Source organism: Chlorocebus sabaeus, chromosome 14 (assembly GCF_047675955.1).
Source record: "Chlorocebus sabaeus isolate Y175 chromosome 14, mChlSab1.0.hap1, whole genome shotgun sequence".
NCBI classification, from domain to species: Eukaryota; Metazoa; Chordata; class Mammalia; order Primates; family Cercopithecidae; genus Chlorocebus; species Chlorocebus sabaeus.
This window is the reverse complement of record NC_132917.1, coordinates 17,545,533-17,557,958: the sequence shown is the minus strand read 5'-3', so window position 1 is coordinate 17,557,958 and position 12,426 is coordinate 17,545,533.

Here is a 12,426-nt window from a genome sequence, read left to right as displayed (position 1 = left end):
CAGCTTGCTTTCTCACCGCTTCTCCTGCCCTTTCACCCTACTCTCTGTTTCCATTAGGAATTCCATGCCTTCTCTCTTCCCACCCTTCTAGCCTCAGTTTATTTTGTAACCCCTAAATCCCCTCCTTCTGCACTTCCAATCCCCAGAGAACATTCCTCCATCCCCAAACTTTGGAGTAAACTCACTGTTGAAACCATACTCCTCTCTAATCAATTATAGAACTGAATCCCTCCACCTCTGTAGTATAAATCTCCAGAGGGCAGACACCCTGTATCTCTCTCAGGAACCAAGCACAGGCTAAGAAACATGCTATCAGTTTGTGAATTCTCATTCAGCAAATAAATTTGTCATCTTCACATATCTCACAGAAGGAGCCAAACACAAAGATGTTTGCTAAATTCATCCCCTTAGCTTCATGTTTCAGCCCTTGAGAATCTGTACCTAAACTCACTCTTCCTCTGTATGTCTCATTGCTCATCGCCACGGCTTTGATATGGTTTGGCTGTGTCCCCACCCAAATCTCATCTTGAATTGTAGTTCCCATAATCCCCACGTGTGGTGGGAGGGACCAGGTTGAGATAATTGAATCATGGGGGTGGTTTCCCCCATCCTGTTCTCAAGATAGTTCTTATGAGATCTAATGGTTTTATAAGGGGCTTCCCCCTTTGCTGGGCTCTTATTCTTCTCTCTCCTGCTGCCATGTGAAGAGGGATGTGTTTGCTTCCCCTTCTGCCATGATTGTAAGTTTCCTGAGGCCTCCCCAGCCATGCTGAACTGTGATTCAATTAAACGTCTTTCCTTTATAAATTACCCACTCTTTGGCAGTTCTTTATAGCAGCATGAGAATGGACTAATACAAGCAACATGCTTCTAACTGATTCCTGGCTTGTTCCTTTACTCTTGTTGCTCTGTGACTTGAAATGCCCCTGTTCCTGTATCAGGATCCAGCTTATCTATCTAGGTTCAGGTTTAATACCAGCTCCTCCCTAAAGCCAGGTGCCCCACTGAACAGAAAACCTCTCTCCATCTGTCTTAGTTCATTCCTGCTGCAATAGAAAATACCTTAGACTGGGTAATTTATAAATAGCATAAATGTATTGCTCATAGTTATACAGGCTGGGAAGTCTAAGATCAAGGCACCAGCAGGTTCAGTGCCTGGGGAGGACCTCATCTTTGCTTCCAAGATGATACCTTGAATGCTACCCCCTTCTCATGGTGGGAAGGACAAAAAAAGGCAAAGAGCTCCCTTGAACCTCTTTGATAAGTCACAAATCCTATTCATGAGTGCCCCATTGTTATGACTTCATTACCTGCTAAAGGTCCCCACCTTTTAATACTATCACATTGGACATTAAGGTTTAACATATGAATTTTGGAAGGACATATCCATACAAACCATAGCACCATCCCTGATTCCCACTGCGTTTTAGACACCTTTTAAAAATTATTATACCTTCTCTTTTTGCCTGTATTTTGATCATTTATGTATAGGCCTAGCTCCCTCCAGTAAATTTTAAGCTTTTTGAGAACAGAAACTGTACTTTGCCATCACAAGGTTATTATGAGGATTAAACACAATCACATGGGTTAAAAAAGAAAACAATGTTACTTGTGTTTAAATATGCAGCATTGAAAAAGAATGAAAAACATAAAAAAAACATAAATGGGCAGTATTGCTGGGCACAGCGGCTCATGCCTTAATCTCAGCACTTTGGAAGGCCGAGGTGGGAGGATCGCTTGAGAGCAGGAGTTTGAGGATAGCTTCAACAACAAAGTGAAACTCCTGTCTCTGCAAAATAAAAATTTTAAAATTAGCCAGACATGGTGGCATGTACGTGTAGTCCCAGCTACTCAGGAGGCTGAGGCAGGAGAATCACTACAGCCCAGGTGTTTGAGGCTGCAGTATGCTATGATTGCACCACTGCACTGAAGTCTGGGTGATAGAGCAAGACCTTGTCTCTAAATAAAGAAATCTGCAGCATCTTAGTCACCCTCTGCCCCTTTGTTACTCCAAGGCCTAGCACTGGGCTAGGTCAGTAATCTGCAATGTCTAGATAATTAAAAGAACAAAAGGGCTCTTAAACGCATGCCAAGGGAGCATGGAGCTGTCATGCTCCCAGCAAGTGTGATAGAATGGACATTGTTTGAGTATACCTAGCCGACAAAAGAGAATTCTGGCTTTCCCTGCTTAGTTCCTCCACCTTCCCTCCCTCAAGGAGAGCTCTAGTCCTGGGCAGGTTCTATGGCCTGAATGTGTCCCTGAAAATTTATATGTTGAAACACAATCACCAATATGATAGTATTAAGAGATGGGACATTTAGGAGATGATTAAGCCAGAGGACTCTGCCCTAGTGAATGGGATTAATGTCTTATAAAAGAGGTTCACACAGCATTCATCCCTTTTTTACTTTCCGCCTTCTACTGTGTGAGGACACAGCAAAAACACCCTCATCAGACCCTGAATGTCAGTGTCTTGATCTTGGACTTCCCAGCCTCCAGAACTGTGAGAAATAAATGTCTATTATTTATAAAATTACCCAGTCATGGATATTTTGTTACAGCAGCAGGAAGGGCCTGAGACACCAGGTGTGGTGCAGAACAAGGCCAGTGAGGTACAGGTACCTAAGGAGAGGTGACAGGGGTGAATAACGAGAGTCATTCAGATAGAATGGGGAGAAATTGTTTGCAGAGCTCAGGAAAAAAGACATGGAGAAAAGCCTACTGCTAAAGACAGGGTTTCCTTTTATGAACATGTAAAGAAGCACAGTGTAAAAAGTAAAACAAAAGCTTGAGCCAGGCGCAGTGGCTCACGCCTGCAATCCCAGCACTTTGGAAGGCCAAGGCAGACTACTTGGAGTCAGGAGTTCAAGATCAGCCCAGCCAACATGGTGAAAGCCTGTCTCTACAAAAAAATACAAAAATTAGCCGGGCATGGTGGTATGCACCTATAATCTCAGCTGCTTGGGAGGCTGAGGCAAGAGAATCACTTGAACCCAGGAGGCAGAGGTTGTAGTGAACAAAGACTGAGCCATTGTATTCCAGCCTGAGCAATAGAGCAAGACTCTCTCAAAAAAAATTAAAAAGGAAAAACTCGAGTATTAATTGAGCCACGTGGGTCACAATCTTAATTGCTCATTGCAAGCATGTTATTTCTTGTAGCAGGTGCGTTAATGGGGACCCAGATTGATAAGCACTTGAGTTAGCCAGTGAGCGAGGGGCTTCTCTCAGGTTGAGAGTCAGCTTCCCCCCGGCTTGAAGGCTATTCACACTCCTCTTGCTCATAACCCTCCTTTCCCTGCTCCTCCAAACTCACTCTGTGCCTCAGCCAAACCAGCCTATGTGATGCCCCAAGCCCTGGAACCTTTTTGGACCTGGACACTCTTGCACATGCAGTTTCCTCAGTTGAGGATGCCCTTGGCTCCCTCAGGTGCCCAGAGGACTTCAAGAGCCTCCTTCTGTGTGAGGCTTTCCCTGAGTCCTATAGGGAGCATTGGTTCCTGTCGCGTCTTTACCTGCGTCTCCCTTATTTGGCTGTGAGCATCTCATCTCTGCAACCCTTTATCCAGCACAGCACCATGCCAGGCCCACTGGCAGAGTCAAGGCTGAGATCTGACTCCATTTTCTTCCCTGTCCCCCGTTTCTGGTCTTGCAGCTCCTACCATCATCGTGTTTCTCTATTCTTTGTTGCAGTGATTGGGTCCTCAGCCCACTGCCTGACTCTCAGCAGTCCACAGAACACATCAGGCCTTTTGATGTCGGCTAAAATCCTTGGAACTTAAATTATTTAAATAGTATTCACTTTCTCTGTTAGGAAGTAAATTAAACATGCAGTAAAAGTAGAGATGGGATCTCTTGGGGGATGCAAATTCTTGAATTGTGAAGGGGAATAAAATTCTGCTCAAGGGTTTCTATTTCCACCACACTACACTACATGAAGATGCTGATTATTTAACCTGTGCGTACTAAATTAGACTCAGCATTCAGGAAGGTTCAATGCAAAGTCCTCCCTGAAGAACAGGCCCACGTTTATAATCGCAGCACTTTGAGAGGCTGAAGTGGAGGATCGCTTGAGCCCAGGAGTTCAAGACGAGCCCGAGCAACATAGTGGGATCTCATCTCTACAAAAATCAAAATTAAAAAATTGGCTAGGCACAGAGGCTCATGCCTGTAATCCCAGCACTTTGGGATGCCAAGGCAGGCAGATCCCTTGAGCCCAGGAGTTCAAGACCAGTCCGGGCAACATGGTGAAACCCCATCTCTACAAAAAATACAAAAATTAGCCAGGCATTGTGGCACTCACCTGTAGTCCCAGCTACTTGGGAGGCCAAAGTAGGAAAATCACTTGAGCCTGGGAAGTCAAGGCTGCAGTGAGCTGTGATCATGCCACTGCACTCCAGCCTGGGCAACAGAGTGATAACTTGTCTTGTGAGAAACAAACTCACCTGTCTAAACCCAAAGAATGGACTTAGAGACCTGGAGAACAGCAAAGTGAGACTTCTAATGATGGTCTTGCAAGATCAGGTGTCTGATGAGCAGGCACACCCAGCACAGTTTCAACAAGCAATTTATCCCCTACTGCGCAGGTCTCTCCGCTGGTTCCTCATAGGCTGAGCACTATGGGGTCACAATCTTCCCAGATGTCACCTATTGATTGTTGCATAGTGGCTTTAGGTGGTTTGTTTGTTTGTTTTTTAGGGTTGTCTTGCTGCATTTTGTTGCAGACCACAATGCATTGCAATTCTAGTTAGCTTACAGGCTTTTCAAGTATTTGACTTATGACCTAAGTAGCTGGGCAGGCTGATAAGAACAGACAAAATGAGCTATTTTGCAGGCTAGTAAACTTTTAAACTAAACTTTTTTTGGTTTGGGTAAGAGCAACTAATGGGGAGCAGAGAGGGGAAGAAGGGGGAAGTTGACAAGTAGGCATCAACTATCCAAGCAGGGACCTTGTATATCCTGTTTCTTCTGTAGTTTGCTGACCTAAGCTGATTCAAGGCACTTTGTCTTGGAGATGGACCACTGTATATATTACTTCCTTCAGTGTCAAAAAAAAGTAAAAATATATATTTTTTAAATAAAAACAATTAACCAGGTGTGGTAGTGCACCTGTAGTCCCAGCTACTCAGGGGGACCTCTTGAACCCAGGAGGCCGAGGCTGCAGTGAGCCTTGATCGCGCCACTGCATTCCAGTTGGAGACAGAGTGAGACCCTGTGTATTAGTCTGTTCTCACGTTGCTAATAAAAACACACTTGAGACGGGTAGTTTGTAAAGGAAAGAGGTTTAATTGACTCAGAGTGCCACATGGCTAGGGAGGCCTCACAATCATGGCAGAAGATGAAGGGAAAGAAAGCAAGATATGTCTTACATGGCAGCAGGCAAGAGGGTGTGTGCAGGGGAATTCCCCTTTATGAAACCATCAGAATTTGTGAGACAGAATTTGTGAGACTTATTCACTATCATAAAAACAGCACAGGAAAAACTCGCCCCCATGATTCAGTTACCTCCCACCAGTTCCCTCCCAGGACATGTGGGAATTAAGGAAGCTACAATTCAAGATGAGATTTAGGTGGGGACAGAGCCAAACCATATCACCCTGTCTTGAAAGAAAGAAAAAGAAATGTACCGTGGAGCACATTTCAAGGATGCCTTTCGGGGCAGAGTTTAGAGCACTTTTACGTTTTCCCAGGAAAATCCTGGGAACTAGATTAGAAGTTTAAAAACTTGGATTCTGGTGCCAGCTCTGTCATTTATTAATAGTTACGATATTAGGTCATGCTAAACCTTAATCTCCTCATCTGTAAAATGGTCATAGCAATCTCCATTTAACCTCATAAATAGTGAGGTATAGGTAAGAATTAAATAGGATAACATATGTGAAATACTTTGTAATCTCTAAACCAATATAAAGACACATCTGGTATAGACAGATCCAGACAGAATGAAAGAATATTCATGTTCCATACCATGTGGGAAGAAAGTGTAAAGAGTATCACATTTTAAAATATGCTCTCATTTATAGAAATCCTAATAAGGTGTTTGGACACCAAATACAAAGCTTCTTCAGATGAGACCATAGACTGGGGGGAAAGACAGACGTAGAAACTTTTCTGTTGTTTGTTTTGTTCACCGCTGCATTTCTGTTCCATAGACTCAATATTGTTAAAGAAATGGGTCAGGCATTATTCGAGCATGTTGGCATGTGCCTGTATTCCTAGTTATTCAGGGGACTGAGGCAGGAGGATTGCTTGAGCCCAGGAGTTCGAGGCTGCGGTGAGCTTTGATTGTACCACTGCACTCCAGCCTGAGCAACAGAGTGAAACCCCATCTCAAAAAAAAAAACAAAAAAACAAAAAAACAAAAACAACAAAAAAAGCAGACCTGGGCTCTGGGCTCTGGACTCTGCACCCTATTATGTGACCCTGGGCAAAGTTACCTTCCAGCCTATTTATTTATTTATAAAATGGGCTAATATTAGCTATTGTGCAGCATTAGCTATCAAGATTAAAGCAGAAAACGTATATAGAGGCCTTGGCACTGAGCCTTGACACCTCAGATGACAATTCCACACTGCTGTTTACTGGGCTGGAAATGGCCCATGGCTGTGCTTTCTAAATATACTTCTCTCTCATCGGCTCCCTGACCTCCAGCCCTGCCAGGCTTCCCCACTTAATTTAATGAAAAGAAACACAAGTCAGTAGCATTCATGTGGAGAAGAACATAACTAATGGAGAGAAGGTCAATAGTTGGCAAACTCAAGAGACAAACAAATAATTGTCCTTTTTCTCCAGCGTTCTCAGAAGTTTTTCTGCTTTCTTCTTCCTCGGAATTCAAGGATCTCTCTGAGACCAAAATATCAAGATGAAGACCTTCCAGGCTGCTCTAAGGACACTGCTTCAGCTTCAATATTTTACTGGCAAGAGACAGACTGTCTCAGGTTCCTAGCAGGAGGGTGAAAGAAGTGAACCAGGCTCTGGTTCCTGTCCAGCCAGCATATGGGCTGAGCCCACAGCATCAAGGCTCCTCCTGCAGCCTGGAGTGTGTAGGGATTGTCAGAGGAATCTAATGACACCCTAGTATAGGCACCTAGCATACTGAGCCATTGTAATAACCTTAGAAGCCCAAGTGCATTTGCATATGCATCTTCTTTTGCTGTTGCTTAAAAAAGCACCAATTTTAATGTAAGGGTAATTCTGTGGACTTGACAATTTGCAGAGAATTCCTCCACCCCTGATTTGGCCTCTCTCCCTTGCCTCTCTCCCAATTAGCTAGTATGGCAGAAACTACAAGCAGAACAAAAAAACCTCAGCCCAGTGTGAATTGTGGAACACTTTATTGAACACAAATGAACAGAAGTCAGATTTCCTCTGCAGATTAAGAAAGACTCTAGGCGCCAGTGGAGGAAATGAAGAGAATTTCTGTGAAAATGTTCAGGGCGGAGGCAAGAATTCAAAGGGAAATAATTTAAAGGACAAAACGAATAGTCCCTTCTGAAATGCTTCAGATGGTGAAAGATGAGGGCCCAGAGGGAGGGAAGCAGAGAAAAAGTGGAGAGGCCCCAAGGGTGAGCATTTGTTTAGAATGCTCTACCACTCCCAAGCCCTGTGCCTACAGCATCATCAGAGTGAGCTAGAAAAGAAGGCGATGTGACTGAGGGAAGGAGCCTGAGGTCTGGAGTTAGAGCTGAACTCACTAGCTAACTAATCAGACATGTGCCCCTACCTGACCAAGTGGTTTTGCATTGCTTAACTGGCCTGAACTTACTTCCTTGTCCTCAAAATATGAATAATGACCATCTCCTAGGGTTGTTAGGAGAATTACATGAAATAATAATTGTAGAAGTACTGACCAGAGTAGGCACATGTGAACTGTGGTTCTCTGCAAGTCTTTCCCTGTCCAAGCACCAGAAATAACTTTTTTTTCACAAAAATTATATTTGATATAGTAAGACATTTAACTGGTGTTGACAAATATGTTGCCAGAGTAAACATATAATGGATTTGGACTAGGTGTTTACATTTGGATATCATTCATTATGAAGAAAATGGAAATAGAAAAAGGCAGTTATTCTCAAGTGTCTCACGTGTCCGTGTCTCACGTGTCCGTATGAAGAGAATCCACCAACAGGCTTTGTGTGAGGCTGCTTATTTCAACTGGGTGCAGGCGGGCTGAGTCCAAAAAAGGAGTCAGCAAAGGGTGGTGGGATTATCGTTAGTTCTTATAGGTTTTGTGATAGGCGGTGGAGTTAGGAGCAATGTTTTGTGGGCAGGGGTTGGATCTCACAAAGTACATTCTCAAGGGTGGGGAGAATTACAAAGAACCTTCTTAAGGGTGGGGGAGATTATAAAGAACCCTCTTAAGGGTGGGGAAGATTACAAAGTACATTGATAGTTAGGGTGGGACAGAAACAAATCACAATAGTGGAATGTCATCAGTTAAGGCTATCTTCACTTCTTTTGTGGATCTTCAGTTGATTCAGGCCATCTGGACGTATACACACCTGCAGGTCACAGGGGATATGATGGCTCAGCTTGGGCTCAGAGGCCTGACACCAAATAACTCCCATGTTTGTGTTATATTTTGCTATGAAGGATAAGGAACATGAAAGCATGTTTGTAAACTGAATGATGGAATAGGAACAGAGACTCTAATGATGCAGTATAGTGATGGCTTAATGAAGAGGCACAGTGCTTTCAAAGATAATAGAAGATGACATCCAGAACACATGTATAGAAACTAATCATTGACATGGGAGAAAAGAATCAGAGCACAGATCACTGGATTTGTGGAGGGAGAAGATACCTTTGGTTTTGGATACCTTCGATTTGTTTTAGATACCTTCGGTTTGTTTTGGATCACTTCGGTTTGTTTTGGATACCTTTGGTTTGTTTAACAATGTTATGAAAAATCATTAGCTAAGAGTGAAGTAGTGAGAAGAGAATAAAATATTTAAGAATAGAGAAAGTGATACAAGATAATCTTCTGAGGAGTGTGAGAGTGAGTGTACAGCTAACTATAGAACTAGAGTAAATTGCTGATCCAGCTACAAGTTCATCTGATTTTACAGAAGATGAAGTGAAATCATCCAACCTGCCCAGTTGGTCAATATGTCTAGCCATGCTTAGTCCCTGCCCCCACTTCAACTACAGAAAATGAGGCAAGAGAAGGTGAAAAAAACCTGAGAAGACATTTTTCCCTTTTCCAAAAGAAAGATTATGATAGACGATGGATGTATTACATTTGCTACAGTTGCCACTATAAATTACCTCTCATTGGATAGACTAAAACAAGAGAATTGTGTTCTTTCACAGTTCTGGAGGCAAGAAATATGAAGTCTAAGTATCAGCAGAGCTATGAAGCCTCTAAGAATGAATCCTTCCTTGTCTCTTCTGGCTTTGGGTAGCCCCAGATTTTCCTTGGCTTGCAGCAGCATGAATCCAATCTCTTCCTTGGATTCTGTCATCACGTGGCTTTCTTCTCCCTTTATACAACTATGATCACAAGGTGAGGTCCCACAATAGGCCATCTGCAAGCTGAGGAGCAAGAAAGCCAGTCCAAGTCCCAACCATAAAGAACTTGGAGTCCGATGTTCAAGGGCAGGAAGCATCCAGAACTGGAGAAAGATGTGAGCTGGGAGACGGAACCAGTCTCCACCAGAAATAACTTATTCCTAATCTTGAGCTTTGCGCAGGCCAGATGCTTTGAAACACTCCCTGGAAGAATGAGGGACCTATTCCAGATATCCTCCTGATAAGGGAGGCGACTCCACTGGGGACTGGCAGGAGTCAAACACTCATATACGGCTGCCTATCCTGTACAGCAGTTGTGGCTGCAGCCTGGCAATCTGGGAAGGACTCAGTGGGAAAAGAGAGTAGAATGATAGATAACAGAGGCTAGGAAGGGGGTGTGGGTGAGACAAGGCTCTGGGCCACAGGACCCCTCCCAGGAAGCTGCCATCTTCTCCTGGTTTTGCACACACCTACCCTCCAGTGGGTCCTTTAGACGTCCTGAGGGCATACCCAGCTAATAGGTGAGTCTGTGACGTTAAGGGATATTTTGAAACTGAGGACAGGAAATACCTCCTAATTCATTCACAGTATTTGGTGCCCAGCACAACCAAAATTGCCCAAGCTATTTATAAACGATTGTTAATACTTGAGCTTGAAAAATCAAAGCCAAGAGCATTTGAGTCCCACTCATTTAAAAATGGTGAGGAAAATAGCATTTGAACCGGAAGTTGGTTTTTAGAACAGTTGGTTCTGCCTTACTCCAATACCCTCTTTCTCCAACAAAAAAACACAACCCACACATACACATGCATGAACACACAGGTGAACAAATACATATATATGTGCACACACATATGCTCTCACATGAACACCTGTACATGCAAGTGATAAAGTTCCTTGGAGAAAGTCTTCATATTGTTCAATGTTGTCTAGCTTTTTCTCTAAAATACCAAATACATGAGAAGCTGGTGAAAGTTTATATACATAGAATGACATCTTAGTGACTGTGCCTCACCACCACCCCCCAATCCCTGATGACGAGCTACACAGAAATAAAATTTGTTTCCTTCCACACACTACAGACAAAAATGAATTGCAGATATTTTGAAGAGCCATAAATAATTAATAAAACTCTAAGAGTATTTGCAAAACATCCAGAGAACACTTGGACAGCCTTGGAACTGGGGAAAATTAAGCAAGGGGGAAAAACACATAAGCCATGAAACAAAAACCAAATCTGATCATATAAAAATGAAAAGCTTCAAAAAAAAAAAAAGATACCATAATCAAGATCATAAGGCATCATCACCGGGCACCATGGCTCACGCATGTAATCCCAGTACTTTGGGAAGCCAAGGTTGGCGGATCACCTGAGATCAGGAGTTCGAGACCAGCCTGACCAACATGGGGAAACCACATCTCTACTAAAAATACAAAATTAGCCGGGCATGATGGCACATCCCTATAATCCCAGCTACTTGGGAGGCTGAGGCAGGAGAATTGCTTGAACCTGGGAGGCAGAGGTTGCAGTGAGTCGAGATCACGCCATTGCACTCCAGACTGGGCACCAAGAGCGAAACTCTGTCTCAAAAAAAAAGAAAAAAAAAAAGACATCATCAAAACAAATACAGTGGAAGTCAATATGTTAAGTGAAATAAGCCAGGCACAGAAGGATATTGCATGTTCTCACTCATATGTGAGAGCTAAAAAAAATTGATCTTATGGAAGTAGAGAGTAGAATGATAGCCTGGGCAACATGCTCTACAAAAAATACAAAAATTAGCCGGGCATGGAGCACATGCCTATAGTCCCAGCTACTCAGGAGGCAGAGGCAAGAGGATTGCTTGGGCCCAGGAATTTAAGGCTGCAGTGAGCTATCATTGCACCACTGCACTTCAGCCTCGGCAACAGAGTGAATAAAAAGGAAAAAGAGAGTAGAATGATAGGAAACAGAGGCTGGGAAGGGAGCGTGGGTGGCAGGAGGGGTGGGTAGGGGATAAAGAGAGGTTGGTTAATGGGTATAAGCATAGAGTTAGATAAACAAATAAATTCTAGTATGTGATAGCGGAGCAGGGTGACTATAATTAACAACAATGAATTGTGTATTTCAAAATAGCTAGAAGCAAGGACTTGAAATGTTCCTGAAATGATAAATATTCAAGATGATGAATACTTAAATACCCTGACTAGATCTTTACACCATTACACATTCTATGCATGTAACAAAATATCAAATATACCCTGTAAATATGAATAAATATGCATCAATAAAAAAGAAAAAAGAATACAATATAAAAAGATTGAAAGGAAATATTCCAATGCATAATATACAAAGAACTCTCTAACAAGAAGATAACAATAGAAAAATGGCAAAGAACATAAACTGGCAAGTTTTAGAAGAGGAACCAAAATGAACAATGGTCACATAAAATAAAGATGCTCCACCGCAAATGAGAGACAGGAAAGTTAAAGTCAACACATCAATGAACCATTTTTATCCATTAAAAATTCATAAAATTGATAACATCCAATGAAAATGTGAGGCAACTGGTTCTGTCACATACTACTAGGAGGAGTATAAATAACTACAAACTTTTATAAAAGTGACATAACAATATTTATTAAAATTTAAAATGTGCATACTCTGATCCAAGAATCCCATTTCTGGGAATTTTTCAAGCTAATGAACACATCAGTAAATAAAGCTAGTGTCTATAATCTTTGTTATAGCATTTTTATCATAAAAAATACTGAAAACAACTTAAAAATCATTGAAAAGGTGACTTGCCTAAGAAATTTTACAGAATCTGTTCTGTTGAACCTTGCTAGAACCTCTGTTTCCTGTTATACTTTTCTCGTGTGTGACTCAGCAAGTCATACATCTGTTTTCCCATCTATAAAATGAAGGTAATCATGGT